We start from the raw sequence: 19,151 nt of genomic DNA on the forward strand, positions 1-19,151 counted from the left end.
CTAAAGCCAGGAGCCTGAACTCAGTCTGGGAGGGGGTTAATCCCAACACCAGGTTTAGTATTAATTTTTCAGCATTCTCTTTTGAGTTTCATTATAATGAGAAGTACAGCCATCTTTGTCATTGTTCTCCTTCTTGAACCTCCTCCTCACTTTTCCATTTTGAAAGTTCATTTTTTCCTTTTATCAAAGCTTGACCTGCACAGAATGTAGTCAATAGGTCTACAAATCTTCTTAAAAAAAAAAGCCCTTGCTTATCTTCTTTTATTTTTTTGTCTCAAGAGTCAACCATTTTCAATAATTTTAGCCGTTTCTTTCAGTAATTGCCTTCTTACTTCTAAATAACATGCTTCTGTCTCTGTGTCTTGCTCATTTTCCTTCAGTTTGAGACATTAATATCGAGTTCCCCTTGAAAATGCAAGAGTTTGCTCTTTTCTTGCCCCATCCTCAGCACCACATACATGCAATTATTTTCTTTTGTCCAACCTAATGGTCCATATCACAATTTTGCTCTGATCACTATTCAGTTAATGCAAGTAGAAGCATGTGCACCTCTGTCATGAAGTGTACTACGATCATTTTCCATTTCTCATGCTACCTGTTTTCCTGAAGTCATTATCTTCAGCCTCTCAGTTTTCTATATAAAGCCGTATAAACACTTATTCATCTCTGAGCCCTTGCCCTCTCCCCAGGGCCACACACATGTGGAATTCCCCCAGCTTCTCTTCTCACAGGAATCTTTCTGAGGTAGATCTCCAAGTCCACAACGGCTCCGCAGACCCACAGAATGCCTGAGACCCGGATTCTGCCATCACCCGTGTCCTGGAGACCATCTCCCCCAGCTCCCATGCACCCTGGTTCCTGGATTCATGGCTTCCTCTTTCTGGGTGCCCTTCTGTAAGCAGCAACAGCATCTTCTTTTAAAACAACAGTCCATGAAAGGTGAATTTTTTTTGAGATCTTGCAAGTCTGAAAATGTTTTCATTTTGCCCTCACACTTGAGAGGTAGTCTACTAAGAATAGAATTCCAGGCCAGAAAGCTTCCTACAGATTTAAACGTATTGATTCATCATCTTCTAGCTTCCTACTTTGCTCTTGTAAAATCCAAAAGCATTCTGATCCTTGATCCTTTGATATAACTTGTGTTTTCCTTGCCGAAAAATGCTTTTGGAATCTTTTTTTATTTTTATTTTTATTTTTTTGACAGGCAGAGTTAGTGAGAGAGAGAGACAGAGAGAAAGGTCTTCCTTCCATTGGTTCACCCCCGAAATGGCCACTATGGCCGGCGTGCTGTGCCAATCCAAAGCCAAGAGCCAGGTGCTTCCTCCTGGTCTCCCATGCGGGTGCAGGGCCCAAGCACTAGGGCCATCCTCCACTGCCTTCCCGGGCCACAGCAGAGAGCTGGACTGGGACAGAACTGGCGCCTTAACTGGGACTAGAACCCTGGGCACCGGCGCCCCAGGCAGAGGATTAACCTAGTGAGCCGCGGCGCCGGCTGGAATCTTTTCTTTATCCCCAGTGTTTTGATCATTTGAGATGATTTGTTTTCTTGTTGATCTATTTAGAAAGGATTTTCACCATGTCTGGAAAGAAGAGGAAGATGGGCCTTGCATACTGTCTCTGGGTCAGAGTTTATAAATCAAGGTTTTCTTCATCAAATAAATGTTAGCATTCTAAACACTTAAACAATTCAAACTATTCCAGTACCACATTTCTAGCAGTATTTGCAAATACTTCCTGCATCTCAGTGAAGATGCAGCCAGTTGGTATCCTCTTGTACATGGAATAATGAAGTATTCTGGGATCAAGAAAATATTTTCCTGGGAGGAAAAAAATGGCTGTCATTGTTTACATTTTTTGTGTCATTGGTCATTTTAGGAAACCCATCCTCAAGTACAGCTGCTTAACTCCTAACTGCGCAATTTTACATCCAATGCTGTGCCCACTGTACAACGACAATGGCCGAAGAATCACGGTGGCCACATTTCTAAACTTTTGCATAACAATGCCCAGAAAGAGAGCATTCCATACACTTGCAAACACTGCATAAGGTCTCAGTGGTTTTCTTCATCTTTAGCTGGGATGATAGAGAGAGCTCCTGGCTTTGGAATCAGACAGGCCTGGATTTGTACCTGGCTCTCACGAGCTGGGGAGCTTTGGGCAAAGAGCTTCACTTTGCTGCACTGCACTTCACTTATCACGTGCAGATGGGGCACAGGTACGCATTCTGAAGCATGGTTAGCGATCAACAGGCTGGCTACTACCAAGACATCCCACCTCATTCTGCCCTCAGTGGGAATAGTGACGTTCAAAAGGTCAGGCAGCCACGCAGAACATCTGGTCAGCAGAAACGACTCCCTGAGAACTTCAGGGGAGTTGGCCTCAATTTCAGAACTTCTTCCTCCAACATTTCTTTCTATTTCTTTTTCTTTTTTCATTTTTTAAAATATTTTATTTATTTGAAAGACAAAGTTATAGATACAGGTAGAGAGAGAGGTCTTCCATCTGCTGGTTCACTCCCCAAATGGCCACAACAGTCAGAGCTGTTCCAGTCCAAAGCCAGGAGCTTCCTCCAGGTCTCCCACCTGGGTGCAGGGGCCCAAACACTTGGGCCATCCTCCGCTGCTTCCCAGGTGCATTAGCGGGGAGCTTGTATATCTGCTGGTTCATCCCTCAAATGCTTACAGCAGTCAGGACTAGACCCGCCCAAAGCCAAGAGCGAAGAACTCAATCCAGCTCTTCCCAATCCAGCTCTCCCACATGGATGGGTACACGATGGCAGGAAACAGTCAACAGAGAGGGACACCAAGCCTGGCGTGGAGGTGGTCACTCAGGTTTGCCATTCGGTCCAGCTTCAGGGAAATCCTAGGGAGAAAGGTGCCACAGCAAAGGCCTTAAAGTTACCTGTTCCAAGTCTCAGAAGTGTGCTAGGGATGCGAGGCCGTTCTATTCTGAGTCCTTTCTAGCTGCCTGCAGCACACGCGTGAAGGCCATTCTCTTCATTTCAGCAAGAACTGCTATGGCTGTGGCAGGGACCTTTGGCAATGCCTCTCCGGTCCTTTCCTCCACGGAGCTGAACTCGCCCTCCAATATTTCTAACAGAGGTTTTCTCGAGCCTACAGGGAATGACTGCTATACAATGAGGAGTGGGGTATGCAGTCAGTTTATTAATCACCTGTGTTCTCCCTAAACATTTTTGCAACAACTCTTCCGCTTTAAAATGGCCCTCGGCAGGAGACACATGCACTATCACTGTACAAGCGTTTTTGGAAAAGAGCACTCCTCCATCCCTCCTATTTTCTTCAACTTAACCATCTTATGCTCAGGGATAAAAGAGTCTATTAAGCCTTTAACTCATTCAGTCTAACCAATAAAACAGCAGCTTTCATAGCTGCTCTGAACACTGACACCCTATGGCACAGCGTAAGTAGTGATAAGCCCAGAATAACAGCCCATTTGTCTGCATTACGTATTTGGGATCTGCAAGATACACTACTCAATTAAAACACTGCCTTGTGTGTTCTTTTCTGTTAGCACTTGTACACCTTGCCTTCCAAGGAGACCACTCACAAGCTTTCCACAGGCTGGGGTCCTGTCTTCCAATGGGTCTACCACAGTGCTGTATATCTACAGAATTCTAAAAATATTTTGATTGATTAGTTAATTGGCTTCCATCCACTGCCTTTTCCTTGCCTGCCTGGTCACTGGCACAATTCCAGATCAGGCTGAAAGCCAGATTTTGGTAGGAGCAATTTCCATTGAAAACACACTGCTGGGTGAGCTTTTCCCTATTGGAACCACAGTGACCTCCTCTCACAATTTAACAGAGCATAAATGCTCCCTCCAAAGTAAACCTTTGGCTTTTCCATGGCTCCTTTTTCTTCAGGATTTCAAAAATTAAAAACAATTATAATTAAAGACTCGACCTTGGTTAAAGAGTTTTGTCAATTTTTTCACAGCAAGTCCATGAAACAAGTAAGAGTGCTACTCTGGTAACACGTCCATGTTAGCAGACAGGTCTTCCAAGTGTCTTCACAGCACATCTCACTAGACCAAAGATGCAGACATGACTGTGGTGAGAGTTTCTCCTCTGATTCTCTAAGAGAGACTGAGAAAGACCATGAGCCCAAGGAGAAATAGAAAATAGACCTGCAGTGAGGGTAGAAAATAAGAGTGACTTTTCCTCATGATGACGCCATGCTACGGTCCCGGATGTGAGCTCTCTGCAAAAAGTAACATAACGACATTCGCCAGGATTTAAAAATATCTGTTAAACTACCATCAAATCAGACTGTCCTAGATTGTTAAGTTCTCTATCAATGACTTTCTCTCCTTTCCCAGAAAACTATCTATCACTGCAGGAAGGAGTCTTGTGATTCATTATTACTAAATGGGGTCAATGGCATGTTTGGAGAGATGAACCTGTTTCATTCAGTCAGTCAGTCTCCACTGTCTTCTAGGCACAGTGCATGGATCTATAAAATCAGAGCTGATTAACCTACAGGTCCTGCCCAGCTGCTGTAAGAGGGGCTGAGAGCTGCTTTCTTTTTTAAAAAAGATTTATTTATTCACTTGAAAGGCAGAATTGGGGGGCGGGGAGAGACGTTCCATCAGCTGGTTCACTCCCCAAATGGCTGCAATGGCCAAGGCTGGGCCAGTTTGAAGCTGGGATCCAGGAGCTTCTTCAGGGTCTTCCACTGGGTGCAGGGGCCCAAGCATTTGTGCCATCCTCCACTGCTTTGCTAGGCCATTAGCAGAGAGCTGGATTGCAAGCGGAGCAGTCAGGTCTTGAACTGGCACCCATAGGGGATGCCAGCGCCACAGGCAGAAGCTTAATCTACTATACCACAGAACCGACCCCCATTCACTAACTTAAGAAAGTTGCATACAAACATGTTTTGTGCTGTGTCCTATACTGACTGCTGGGGCTACCCAAATGCACGAGGCACAAACTGCATTCTCAGAGCACTAGGATCTCCACGAATGGTAGACATTTGGTCCCTGGGAACAGGGAGCCATCCAGGATACCAGGATGCAGAGAACTGAGCTGCTGCAGCAGAAGAGAGCTGAGACCACGTGGGAAGCCTATGTAGATTGTGAAGGCTGCCTCTGTGCACTGACTCGGGGGCTGGTGTGGAGGAGTAACAAAGCACCCCCACAAGCATGGATTCTGCCTGCAGAATGAGACCTACCCTCTTCTCTTACTAGGACATGAGAACTCCTTCAGGTAAAAGTGAGGGAGGGACCATTACCGAGAAGGAATTCCCTCCCCACCCCTACTCCATGGCCCATTCTAAGCAACCATGCTGCTAGAGAAGCACTTTCAATTCTTGCATCCCCACATTGCCTCTGCTCTTGTTTAACCCATGGAGGACGTAGAGGTCCAGAAGCTGCTTATAGGAGGCCCCCAGAGCCTCGTCCTGGTACTAAGAAAAAAAGAAACATGGAAACACTGCTACTAAGCTAGGCTACTACCAGGCTACTGGTAGTCATGGACCTTTTATACCTCCAGTAAGTAAAAGTATTGCTCCCTTGCATCCAAGGTATACAAAGAGCTCCTATAACTCAATAATAAGAAGACAAACATGCCAATTTAGAAATGAGAGCAATATCTAAATATTTTCCCAGAGAAGACACGCAAACAGCCAACAGCATATGCGAAGATTCACATTAGTACTCACTAGGGGAATGCAAATCAAAGCTTCAATGAGATGTCACACACCCACAACCAAACAGACAGGTATTAACAAGTACTGATGAAGATATGAAGAGATTGGAAGTCCAGGGCTGGTGCGGTGGCATAGAGGGTAAAGCCACTCCACTTCTGATTCAGCTCTCTGCTAATGTGCCTGGGAAAGCAGCAGAGGATGGCCCAGGTCCTTGGGCCCCTTCATGCATGTGGGAGACCCAGAAGAAGCTCCAGGCTCCTGGCTTCAGATTGGCCCCCTCTGGCTGTTGTGGCCATTTGGAGAGTGAACCAGTGGATGGAAGACCTCTCTCTGCCTCTGCCTCTGCCTCTGCTACTCTGCCTCTCAAATAAATAAATGAATGAATCTTTAAAAAAAGAAAGAGAGATTGGAAGTTTCATACATATTGGTCACATCAACCAGCGACTCCCCTCCCAGGCAGCTACTCAATAAAACAGCATGTTTACACAAAGGCTTGTACGTCACTGTCGTAACAGCTTTATTCCTGACTACCCCTCCCCAAAGAGAATCCAAATGTACCTCAACTGAAGAATTGATAAACAAAATGTGGCATATCCCTAAAATGGAATATTCTACATCCTTGAGAAGATTTGAAATAGAGTCATGTAGATAAAATGAATGACCCTCAAAAAGATGATGCTATGCAAGATAACAGAGATGACCATGTATTATGTGATTCCATTTATTTGAAATACTCAGAAAGGGTTAATGGAGAAAAACACAAAGTAGGTTAGAGGTTACCTAGAGGAGGAGGTAAGAAAGGAGAGTGGATTGCAAATAGGCACAAACTTTATTTGAAGTGGTGGGCATGATTTAAAATAGGATTATAGCAGAGTTTTGCAATGAAATATACTAACAGCCATCAGATTGTGTACTTAAAATGGGTGATCTTTATGATATGGAAAATTGTGTCTCAAAAAAGCTCTGAAAACACAAGTACTAAAAACCAGGTAACAGCTGAGGAACTCTGCTGCTCTCACCTATGGCAAAGTCACAGGTGGTCATGAAGCTTAGCCAGAGACTGCTGTGCGCGCCCACCTGCCTTGCTCCTGGAACTGTGCCAGCTGTGGGGCCAAGGCAGCTGACAGACTAGGGCTGCAGTTCTCACGGCTCCCTATGCATCAGAGCCCTGGGCAGGAGTGGGGCTCCCTAAATGCAGGCTCTTGGGCCCCTCCTCGCCAGTACTGATGCACCATCATAGGCAATCCCAGAAATGTGCGGCTTTCAGAAGTATTCTTGAGTACAAGAACCACACCCCTGGGAGAATCACCATAATGAGGGTGTGCTGGAACACTGTAGGGCACTAGGGATCAAGAAGGGGGCAGTACCCAATTGAGCCCTTGGAAGAGACAGGTTAGGAACCAAACCAAGTTTCAAAAGAGGAGGAGGTGTTATGCAGAAGTAGAGAAGTACGTAAAGGCACTCCTGAGCCTAGGCCCAGCGTGAGCAAGACACGGAGGTATTAATGGGCAGAAAATGTTTCTTAAGCTTCCACTGTGTGCCAGGAGCTATCTAACAAAGCACAAGAAACAGGGGACTCAGGAGTAGTTAGAGGGGCAGAGGGATCTGGGAGGAGACACGAATTTTCCTATGAAGGTGACAGTAGATTGAAGAAGGCCTGAGATGTGTTCAGGCTAGATCTGTGATTAAATGGAGGGAAAGGGAGAAGCCCAGGTATCTCAGATGTATTGATGTCAATAAAAGCAGATACAAGGAATGGTTGTGGCTAGTGAGACAGGAGGTTCAGTGTCAGCTTTCCAAACACACTGACCACAACCTTTGACCACCATACTTCTAAGACCACACCACAGAACAAATAAATGCACAAACACTACTGACCGAAAGCACACGGGCAGTATTGGTTCACATGGTCAGTCGGTCACTGTTCACCAAATGACTAGAAGTATTATACTTTATTAAGCTCTGTCACTTCAGGGTTAAGAATGCCATGTCTCTTTGGATTAATACATATTAAGCCTTCCTGAAATTCCTTCTAAACTCAACATGCATTGGCTTTATTGTTAAATATGCACATGCAATTGAACAACAGATTCAGCCACTCTCTTCAAATAAAAGAAAAAACGAAGGAAACCCTACAGTTTCAGGCCAGTTTTGTGCACAGAAATGTTAGAGTGCAAATGTGGTCACTGGATGTAAAATGCACAGGGAATCCATTTGTTGCAAGCATTCGCCTTCAATTCCTTTTAGCTTTTCCAGCCTCCTGGGTCTATTTCACACTTGATTTCAACCTACCACTTGAACACAATCAGTGTTTTCCCATAGTGATATGGATGAACACAAGACTAGAGGTTCTTTTTAACTCTGCGGACCAAGGAGTCCAAAGCCAAAAGGGAAAGACAGAATCAGGGTAAAGTGGAAAGGAAGGAGTGACAGGTGTGGAAGAAACAGAGGAAAAACAGAATGAAGGGAAGCACCAAGCAGAGGAGGGATAGCAAAGTTGACCAAGTCACCTTCAGCCTGTCTCTAGGCTGCGTTCAAAATGTGAAAAGCAGGTACCTGACTCTGGAAGACAACCAATGGCAGCTGAAAAAAGGAGAAGAATCAGGACTGGAAAAGGGGAACCATTTGGGAGGAAGATTATAGTCCTCACCCACGCTGTGTGCTGGGGTTGTCCTTGCATCAGAGCTGTGTGGGCAGTGCAGGCAGAGGGCACACTGAAAGAACCCCCTCTTTGGCTAAAGGGCCCAGGGAAATAAAAAGGACCACTATGGTCCAAAGAGCTTGGAGAGAACCCCTGCTATTTTTCTCTCTCACTGTTTTGCCTTCAGGATGGCCCCAGACTTGGAGGACTAAACTGCAGTAGCAGCAGCAGCTAACTTTTCAAAATAAACCCATTTTTTTTCATGCCAGAAGAACAGGAAAAAAAGGGAGCACAGGAATAGAAGTGTGGGGAGAATCCCAAAGGGAAGGCTGGAGAGGATGTGCAGTGTGTGTCAACAAGCACAAGTCCCAGTCTCGTGTGTTCATGTGTGGGACTCTGAGAACTGAACTATGATAGACACCACTGCTCAAGTCCCAGACTAACCTTCAAAGCAGTGCATGCATGAGGCTCAAGACGAACAACAAAGGCTTGAAAACGGAACTGATATTGGAATCACTGTTCACAGAATTCAAGATAGGATTGCCTTGATTACCCGATAAGACAAAAGAATTCAGCAGCTTCCAAAGGAGTTAGAGTCTCATCATGTAGTACTCAAAATGTCCAGAATTCAATCAAAAATATTTGACATAGAAAGCCCAGGAAATGTGAGCAATCCTCAAGTGAAAACACAATCAACAGATGTCAACCTCAGGATGACACAGGTGTTGGAATTATAAGGCAAATTTATAGTAGCTATTTTAAGTATGGTCAAGGAGATAAAGATAAATACTCATGAAATCAATGGAAAAATACAAAGTCTCAGTGGAGTCAAACTATAAAAAACAAGTGAAAATTCTAGAACTGAAAAAATAGTAACTGAAATAAAAAGGGCACTAGAGAGGCTTAATAGAATGGAGATGACAGAGAAGAGTGTCCATGAACTTGAAGAAACAGGTATTATCAAATCTGAAGAATAGAGAGAAAGAAACGGAAAAATAATGAACACAGTCTAAAAGGCTTGTGGGACCACATTAAAAGGTCTACTATTTGTGTTACTGAAGTCTCAGGAGATGAGAAATGGAGATAACATATTGAAGAAACAAAATAAATAAAGATGAATAAGGTAAAGATACAGTTGCCAAAAATAAAAAAGTAACACATCATGAGCTACCACCCCCTTCTGAGAGGTGTCAGACCTTTAGCTCTGAAATGGCTTCCCTAGATCTAGCAGAACAAGGAATCCCTAGCACTATGTCAACCAGTAAACTGGTTCATTTACCAGTACTAAACTAGAAAGACTGTGCTACAATACGGACCTTTGTTTTTTGTTCAGATAACAAGTGTAAGGTAAGCTATAAGTTAGTAAACTTTTACTTCCATATAGCCTGAAAAATTTTATAAAACCCTCTTGCATGCTGAGATGTAAAAGTAAAATGATTCATTGCTAATTTTAGAAGAATATATGTAATTGTGATAAATTATACTAATATGAAACATTAATAATAGAGGAAGTGGAGTAAGCTATATACAGGAACTCTTTGTATTACTACCTCACAATTTTTGTTTTGTAAATTTAAAATTATTCTGAAATAAAATGTTAAAAAGAAGAATACATGAACAGGCTGCTCTTTAACTGTCACAAATTTTGCATAATTCCATTACTTCTTGAATTTATTGCTCAATTCCTTTTGCCTTACAGAAATATCCTAATTTTACATATTTTATACTTTAATGTATTTTAATTATTCTATCATACTTTTTTGTATCAAATATATTTATATTTAAGCCTTAGTTCAATGGTCAAACTATTTTTTAAAAAAACTAATACTATTATCTTTATTAGTAGAAAACAACTTATCAAAATGCAAATATTATGAACTTTGATAAATTATTGCTAAATGTAAATAGAAAAATATTTAAAATATCTATTTATTTATTTATTTGACAGTCCGAGTTATACAGAGAGAGAAGGGGAGGGAGAGAGAGAGAGAGAGACAGAGAGAGAGAGAGGGCCTCCATCTGCTGGTTGACTCCCCAACTGGCCACAACAGCCAGTGCTGCGGAGCTTCCTCTGGGTCTTCCACATGGGTGCAGGGGTCCAAGGACTTGGGTCATCTTCCACTGCCTTCCCAGGTCATAGCAGAGAGCTGGATTGGATGTGGAGCAGCTGGTACCAGAACCAGCACCCACATGGGAGGCCAGCACTGCAGGCAGCAGCTTTACCCACTATGCCACAGCACCTGCCCCCAGAAATAATGTATATCACTATACTTGTTACTAAAATGAGTCAAGGTTAAGTATCAATTTGATTCTGATTTTCTGTTTTTAATCAATGTAATGCTGAAAAAAATAGATAAGGAAATGTAAATGTATGAAATTTTGTTACAGAAATGTCATTCAATTTTTGAAATCCTTCTTAGTTATATGCTAAACATAAAAAAGTGATGAAATATCAAAAATATTTGAATTTTCAGTGTAAGGAAAAATTGGAAAAGACTAATGGAGTGAACATCCTAAGAACTCACCTATCTGGGTTCTCTCAACTATTCACTGACTTAACTAGTCTATTTTTCAACCCCATAGAGACAGAACTTATAAAAATGGATAGTAAATAATTAATGTCTATAGGGATGCAAAAATATTTTATCCTGTAGAAGTTTAACTGCTTTCCTTCTCCTACTATGGCAGAAGTCAGTTTTATACCTATTAAGCAAATTCATTCCAACACTTCTAGAAATGGTTTTCTTAGGACTGACTGTGAAACTTTCTGGCTCTCTTCATTTTTTTTTTTTTTTTTTGACAGATAGAGTTAGCCAGTGAGAGAGAGACAGACAGACAGACAGAGAGAAAGGTCTTCCTTCCATTAGTTCACCCCCCAAATAGCCGCTATGGCCGGAGCTACACCGATCCAAAGCCAGGTGCTTCCTCCTGGTCTCCCATGCAGGTGCAGGCACCCAAGCACTTGGGCCATCCTCCACTGCCTTCCCGGGCCACACCAAAGAGCTGGACTGGAAGAAGAGCAACCGGGACTAGAACTAGTGCCCATATGGGATGCTGGCGCCGCAGGCGGAGGATTAGCCAAGTGAGCCACTGCGCTGGCCTGGCTCTTGACATTTTTAAAATAGGTTTTTTTTTTTTTTTTTTTTTTTGACAGGCAGAGTGGACAGTGGGAGAGAAAGAGACAGAGAGAAAGGTCTTCCTTTTGCCGTTGGTTCACCCCTCAAAGGCCGCCGCGGCCGTCACGCTGCGGCCGGCGCATTGTGCTGATCCGAAGCCAGGAGCCAGGTGTTTCTCCTGGTCTCCCATGCGGGTGCAGGGCCCAAGCACTTGGGCCATCCTCCACTGCCTTCCCGGGCCATAGCAGAGAGCTGGCCTGGAAGAGGGGCAACCAGGACAGAATCCGGTGCCCCAACCGGGACTAGAACCCAGTGTGCCAGCGCCGCAGTCGGAGGATTAGCCTATGGAGCCGTGATGCCAGCCTAAAATAGGTTTTAAAATGTTCTTTCTTTATTTGATGAGAGTCATGATTTCATCCTCTCTCCCTCTCTCTCTTTTTAAGATTTATAGTTGAAAGTCAGAGTTACAGAGAGAGAGAGGAGGCAGAGATAAAGAGAGATCTTCCATCTATTGGTTCACTTGCCAAATGGCTGCAACAGACAGGGCTGGGCTACTTGGAAGCCAGGAGCCAGGAGCTTCATCCAGCCCCACATGGATGCAGGGGTCCAAGCACCTGGGCCACCCTCTGCTGCTTTCCCAGGCTATTAGCAGGGAGCTGGATCAGAAGCAGAGCAGCCGGGACTCGAGCCAACTCTCTTATGGGGGAATATCAAACTCACAGACCATAAAAGGCCCGTAAAATCATTTGGTATGGCTCTGCCAAGACACCCACAGGTGGGACTCAACATTCAATCAATGTATACCAGGGTAATTTTTTAGTTCATAATGTTGTATAGCTGCACATTATGGTATGAATATTCAAATGGCCCTTGGCAGGAGAAAAGATTCCCTACCTCTGCCTTAGAATAAACCCAATTTATCTCATAAGAATCCAGTGCTTCTTCTATGAACAGAACTAAACAGAAACAAGATGGGAAATACTAACCACCACTAGATGGATCCATCACCAGTGGCTCTCTTGAGACTTCTGGTCACAGTTTAGGTATTATTCTGCCCATGGCATCTTCCTTCCCTGATATTAATTTTTGTATTCCCAGTGATATAGCAGCCACTCAACACAGGAGGAATGAATAAATAAGCAGTGGATCCCAGAATTTCTCTGGACTGCCGCATGGATTGATCCAAAGTAATAGGGATGAACTTCTCATGAAACTGCACAAGTGAAGACACACAACAAGCAGTGTTGTAATGTCCTGCAAGGTCTGTCTTCTGTGTCCCCAGCACCAGCATCTCCAGGAACCATCTTTCCATTTCGACCACCCTGCTTCTGTATTCACTCTCAAGGAACCCTCCTGCTATGTAATAATCCCTTCTTGGTCTGGCATTGTGGAGCAGCCGGTTAACCCATCCCTGTCAATGCTGTATCCTCTATCAGAGCACTGGCCCCAGTCCCAGCTGCTCTGCTTCTCTGCTTCCAATCCAGATCTCTGCTAATGTGCCTGGGAAGGCAACAGAGGATGGCCCAGGTACTTGGGCCCCAGTCACCCACATGGGAGACCTGGGTGGAGTTCTTGACGCCTAGCTTCGGCCTGGCCCAGCCTTGGCAAAGCGGCCATTTGGGGCATGAACCAGAAAATGGAAGGTTCTCTCTCTCTCTCTCTCTCTCTCTCTCTCTCTCTCTCTCCCTCTGTGTGTGTGTCTTCCTGTCTCTATCACTCTGCCTTTCAAATAAATACGTAAATAAATCTTTAAAATATGTATAATCCTTTCTATCAAACCAAGAGAGATGTAGATCAGACATATATTTCAGAGTGGCTTTTAATTATGAGAAACTAGGGGCTAATAGGACCTCAAAGATTCCCTTATTCACCCACTCATCAGGCAGATGTTAAAGTTTTAGGATTATGGACTTCTGTGCCTCTCTGCTTGGCTAAATGTTCAATAAGGAGCCAGGATGACTGGATATCTAAGCAGACAGGGCAGGTAAGACCATATTCATAGCAGCCAAAAGCTCTTCTGGGGGCCAGCACTGTGGCGTAGAGGGTAAAGCTGCCACTTTCAGTGCTGGCATCCCATATGGGCGCTGGTTCGAGTCCCAGCTGCTCCTCTTCCGATCCAGCTCTCTGCTATCACCTGGGAAAGCAGAAGATAACCCAAGTCCTTGGGCCTCTGCACCCATGTGGGAAACCCAGAGGAAGCTCCTGGCTCCTGGCTTCAGCTCAGCTCAGCTCTGGCCATTGCGGCCATCTGGGGAGTGAACTACGGATGGAAGATCTCCCTCTCTCTCTGCCTCTCCTTCTCTCTCTGTGTAACTCTGACTTTCAAGTAAATAAGTAAATCTTTTTTTAAAAAAAAAAAGTTCTTCTGGCTTCAGACAACTTCCAGTGTTCCTTAGTTTATAGGGCTGGCTATTGAAAGGAAAACAAACCTATTACATAATTTCCCAGAGAAGCTAAGTTTTCCTCTAGTGGAAAAAGCATACACATAGAGAAAAATAAAGCAAGGTGAAATTCCCCTGGACATAAAAACTCATATGGGAAAAAAGAAAAAGACTAGTATAATTCCACTTACATGAGCACCTAAAATAGGCAAAGAAACACAAAGCAGAAGGGTGGTTATCCTGGGTGGAGGGTGTGGGAAGAGGAGAATGGGGTTCAGTTTGGGAGGATGACCATATGTTAGAGATGCACAATAGTGATGGCTGCACAAGGAAGTGAATGTACTTCATGCCACTGAATCACACACTTAAAAATGCTTGAAATGATCAATTCCACATTACATAGATTTTACTACAATTTTAAAAACAGTATTAAAAAACCCTTACTGTTCTGATCTTAGGATGCTTTCCCACATCCCAAGTTCAGGTAGAAATATCCTGAAGAAGTGTGAACACTCAGAGACTGTATCAGAACAGACTAGAAAACACCCAACACTAAAACGCCAGATTTCTGATTGGCTTATCATTACCAGACTCATCAAATCAAATCAAACTAGAGCTACTGGGCCACCCAGCAGGATACATCACACAAGAAAAAAATTTAATGACGTTTGCTCATGTACTTTGCCTAAAGTAATGTCCCTTTGACTTTACAAAGTTGTCCTCTGTGTTGTCCTAATGCCACATAATATAAGGGGATGAAGACATTCATGAATGATTGCATTACAGGGTCATGGTGGGCAACTATGTTTTTTCACACTTCTTAAGACAGAAGTTCCAATCAGAATTGAAGCAGGAGGAGAAAGCAGAATCTCCGATGCAGCCTCTCTTGGTTTGAGAAAACTAATAAACTGGGTAGCTATTATCAACTTGCAAGTCAGAAGAATTGGCTATTTTTTCCCCATTAAACTACGTGGCACACTCACATTCACACAGAAGAACACTGGCTAAAACACATGGAAAAGTCTTCAAAGCAGCACTCTGGGTAACAGCAACACATGGAACCAACCCAAATGCCTGTCAACAACAACAACAACAACAACAAATTCCTAAATCAAAGAGGGACTATTGGCCAAAAAGTATTACATAACTTAATGTAACAATATGGATGATTCTTAAAGACTCAACATTGAGTTTTAAAAAGGAGAAGGTAAGGCTGGCGCTGTGGCGCAGTGGGTTAAAGCCCTGGCCGGAAGCGCCAGCATCCCATATGGGTGCCGGTTCAAGTCCCGGCTGCTCCTCTTCCAATCTAGCTCTCTGCTGTGGCCTGGGAAAGCAGTAGAAGATGGCCCAAGTCCTTGGACCCCTGAACCTGTGTGGAAAGACCCAGAGGAAGCTCCTGGTTCCTGGCTTCGGATTGGCACAGTTCCGGCCGTTGTGGCCATCTGGGGAGTGAACCAGCAGATGGAAGAACTCTCTCTCTGGCTGTACCTCTCTCTGTAACTCTGTCTTTCAAATAAATTAAAAAAGGAGAAGGCATAGATACCACTTTAATAAGTAAAAAATAAGCAAACCTAAACAATATATTGCTTAGGAATACATAGTTATGTAATAAAACTGTTTTACAATAAAACCAGGAAATGATTAACACAAAATCCAGGATAGGAAGGGACAGGGGAATCGCATAGGGGAGAAGCACAAGGAAAGATGCGTCAGGATGGAAAACAATCTAGTCTTTCTTTCCCCAACCTTCCACTTATTTTCTTTAATAGCTTAATTGAGAGATCATTCACATACCACACAGTTCAATGCTTTTAGTATATTCACAGATACATGCAATCATCAGCACAATTTTAGAACATTTTCATCACATCCAAAGAAACTCCGTGTCCTTTTTCTATCACTCCCCAACTCCAAACCCACTGCCAACCCGAAGCAACCATTCATCTACTCTGTCTCCACAGATTTCCTTGTTCTAGACATTTTCCCATAAATGGAATCATGATCATGCAACATGTGGTCTTTTGCGACTGGCTTCTTTCACTGGGCACAAGGTTTTCAAGGTTCATCTATGTCGGAGCATGCACCTGTACTTCTTTCCTTTGTATGGCTAAATAATATCCCATTTTACAGATAGACCACATTCCAGTGATCTATCCATGTGCAGGCTTTTTTGTGGACATACAAGCTCTCTTGACTATAAATACTTAGAAGAAATCGCTAGGTCATGTGGAAACTCTATGTTTCACTTGGAGAACTGACAAACTGTTTTGCAAAGGAAATGTAGCACTTCATCAGCATTGATAGGGGTTCTAATTCCTTCAATTCACACACTTATCATGATCTGATTTTTTGATGACAGCCATGCTGGGGAGTGTGAAGTGGTCTGTGGTTCTGATGTGGATTTCTCTGACAAATGATACTGAGAAGCTTTGTATGGGTTTAGTGGCCATATATCTTCTGTGGCGAACTATATTCAGATCCTTTGCCATTTTAAAATTGAGTTATTTAGCTTTTTGTTCTTGAGCTGTAAGAACTCTTTATGTATTGTGGATACAAGTCCATTATCACATATATGAGTTTTTAATATTTTCTCTCATACTACAGGTTACTGTTTACACCTCTTTAGCTCTTAAGCTCTAGTTTCTAAAGCAGGTGATGTGCTCATCTGGGCGCATCTGAATATAATGTTCGTAACTTACACAGAGTTAGCATATCATTTTTGTGTTCAGGGGCAGTTCAAAAAGTGGATGAATGTTATTACAAGGTTAGGTTTGTTTAGATGCAAAAATTTTGAAATCCATGCAAATGAGGGAATCTTCAAAAAGTTCTTAGAAAATGAGTACCATGGAACACCGCACAGATTTCAAAAAAATTTTGGCACCAAAATCAACTTGTATTTTAATTCCAACTTTCCATGAACTTTCTGAAGTATCTTTGCACAAAATACTACTTAATTAACGAAGAAAAACCAAAACAAATCCTCACACATAAAAATGTCAGGAAATAGTCCACAGCAGACGCCATAATGCCCCACATAAGTTAATATTATTCTTGAAGATATTTAACCTAACTCCCAGGGTATCTAACAAGCAGTCAAAATCTGGCCCATTAACTCTTCCAAAAGGCTCTTCTCCAAATTCTGGCAAGGGCTGCTGGGAGTAGCAACCACTGCCAGCTGGGCTCCTCCACTTCCCTCCTGTTTTTGTGTTTCCCCAAGGTAAGAGTGGTTTCTACATTTCTAAATAATGAGAGGAAAAGAACAAAGAATAGTGAAAATAATATGAACTTAAAAAAACCTGTAAATAAAGTGAAACACAGCATTCCTTTATGTACCTTCAGCCACTTGCATCCCACAACAGATCTGAGTAGTTATTAAAGAGACCATATGGCCTGAAAAACCAATTATTTTTAGCATCTATGTCTTCTTCCAATGCTTGCCAAATCCTACCCTGCATCAACAAATTAAATTACTTCTCACTTCAACAAAGAGCAGCAAAAATTGACATTCAACTATCGAAGACTCTCTTGATAATGATCTTCATGATTTCTCATAAACTTTCTTTTCCTTTTTATGCACAGTAGATATTTATATGACATCTTGATTCCACTTTTGTTAAGCGTTTTTAGACTTAGGGGTTCATGAAGAAGTAGATTTTCTTTTCAAGATATTGGGTCTCTAAGAAGTCATGCTCCAGTCACAGTGGAGCTACCGATGTAATTATTTTCACGAACGTTTATTCCCTATGTGCTCAGTGCTGGTGCTGCAGGAGTCAGCTGCCCCAAACCCAGCCCGTACCCTCAAGAGGCTTACAGTCTAATCAGAGCCCAGTGCCTACCAGAACAATTTCTCTACCGTGTAACCTCACATTAAGTGAGTTTAGATATCCTACCATGAATTCCAGGACACGTTTCTTGCATTAAAAAGAAACCTAAGTGAAGAGTAGAGAAGCAATACTCTGCAGACGATTCTGGTAAAATACAACTTCCACAAGCTGCCACATTCCCGCGAGGCCATCACCAAGGGTCCTCGATCTTTTTGCTAAGTACTCGTCTCCACTAGGGCTAATCGAATCGAATCCTAGCTCACCATCCTCAGGGCAGTCACCTCGAATAATCATTTTAAACGGCACAGGAGCCACACACAGTTTTGCTGAAACTTGCTGCACGTTGCGACGCTGATGAGAAAAGGGTCATCCGCAGGTCTGGTTATCAGCGCCAGCAGGAAGACAAGGTGGCGACTCCCCCCACGACCCGGTACCCAAAGCAGCCAGAGAGCCGGCGGGTGTGGTGGTGGGGGGTGCCCCGTGAAGAGCCTCCCCTCAATGCCTCAGTTGCCGCTGCATTTTTTAGAAGTGATTTCACCGCCTCAAGTCAGGCTCTGCAAAGAAGCCAGGGCGCTTTCTTTCCAGCACTTTCTGCTCGGAGTGGCTGCGGTCAGATCCGGCGCCGTGACACCCACCTTCGCACCCCCGTGAGGCTCCGAGGTCGAGCCGGGGAGAACCCCCCCAAAAGTAAGACCGCCCTGGCGCGGGAAGGCCGCGGCCACCAAGCCCATTCCCGCCCGCACCCGCCTTCTGCGCGGCCGGGGCCCAGGGAGACTGCGCGGCCAGGCGCGCCTCTGCCCTGACCCAGATGGGGGCCGCCCGCGCCGCGTCCCCGCGTCCCCGCGTCCGCGCGCGCCATCCCGGCCCGGCAGGCCCCCGCCCCCAGGCGCCCCGCACCTGCCGCCCGGCCGCCCTCCACCCTCACCGGCCCCGCGCGCCCCACCTTACCTGCTCCGGTGTCCACAGTCCGGTCCTGCGCGGCGCAGCGGCGTGCGGCCCCTCGCTGCCTCCTCCCGCCGCCCTCCCGGTCTCCTCCCCGCCGCCTCCGCCCCCCTGAACGCGAGCCCGTGGCGGTCACGCTGCTCCGGGGGAGAGTCGCCGGCGGCTTCCGGGAGCTCCAAATACAGACGAGCCCGGGGCCGAGCCGAGGGGGCGAGCGGCGCGCGGCGCGCGTGGGCCCTGGAGATAATGGGGAGCCGAGAGCGCGGGGGCCAGATGGGCTGAGGGAGAGAGAAGAGGGGGAGACGCGGGAGGCAGCGGCCAGGGAAGCGGGCTGCGTGCCAGGCGCAGCCTGGGAGAGGGAGGAATTCTCTGCACCGCTGCGAAGGAGTCTGGAAAGATCCGAGGGCTCTTGGCTGAGGGAGGCACAGATAGGTTTTGGGTCCCCAGAGACTTGGGCGGAGACATGGATGGGGAACAGGTCCGCAGGAAGGAAGAGACCGGGCTGTGTCCGCCCAGCCCCAGTAAGGATGAAAGCTCTAGTTGGATGGGAGGTGGGTAGCCATCTATCGCTGCGCTTCAGG

The 19,151-nt window shown here is 44.7% G+C and overlaps 1 protein-coding gene across 1 annotated transcript in view; it reads right to left on the reverse strand.

Annotated features, from left to right (window-relative positions):
- Window positions 1-18,640, reverse strand: part of CAP2 (cyclase associated actin cytoskeleton regulatory protein 2) — a 163,796-nt gene extending 145,156 nt beyond the window's left edge. The window contains exon 1 of the mRNA XM_062187370.1: window positions 18,577-18,640. The gene's annotated coding sequence lies outside the window, so the exon portion shown is untranslated. The remainder of the gene's footprint in view (window positions 1-18,576) is intronic.
- Between the last annotated feature and the right edge of the window lie 511 nt (window positions 18,641-19,151).

This window comes from Lepus europaeus, chromosome 3, assembly GCF_033115175.1.
Source record: "Lepus europaeus isolate LE1 chromosome 3, mLepTim1.pri, whole genome shotgun sequence".
Lineage (NCBI taxonomy): Eukaryota > Metazoa > Chordata > Mammalia > Lagomorpha > Leporidae > Lepus > Lepus europaeus.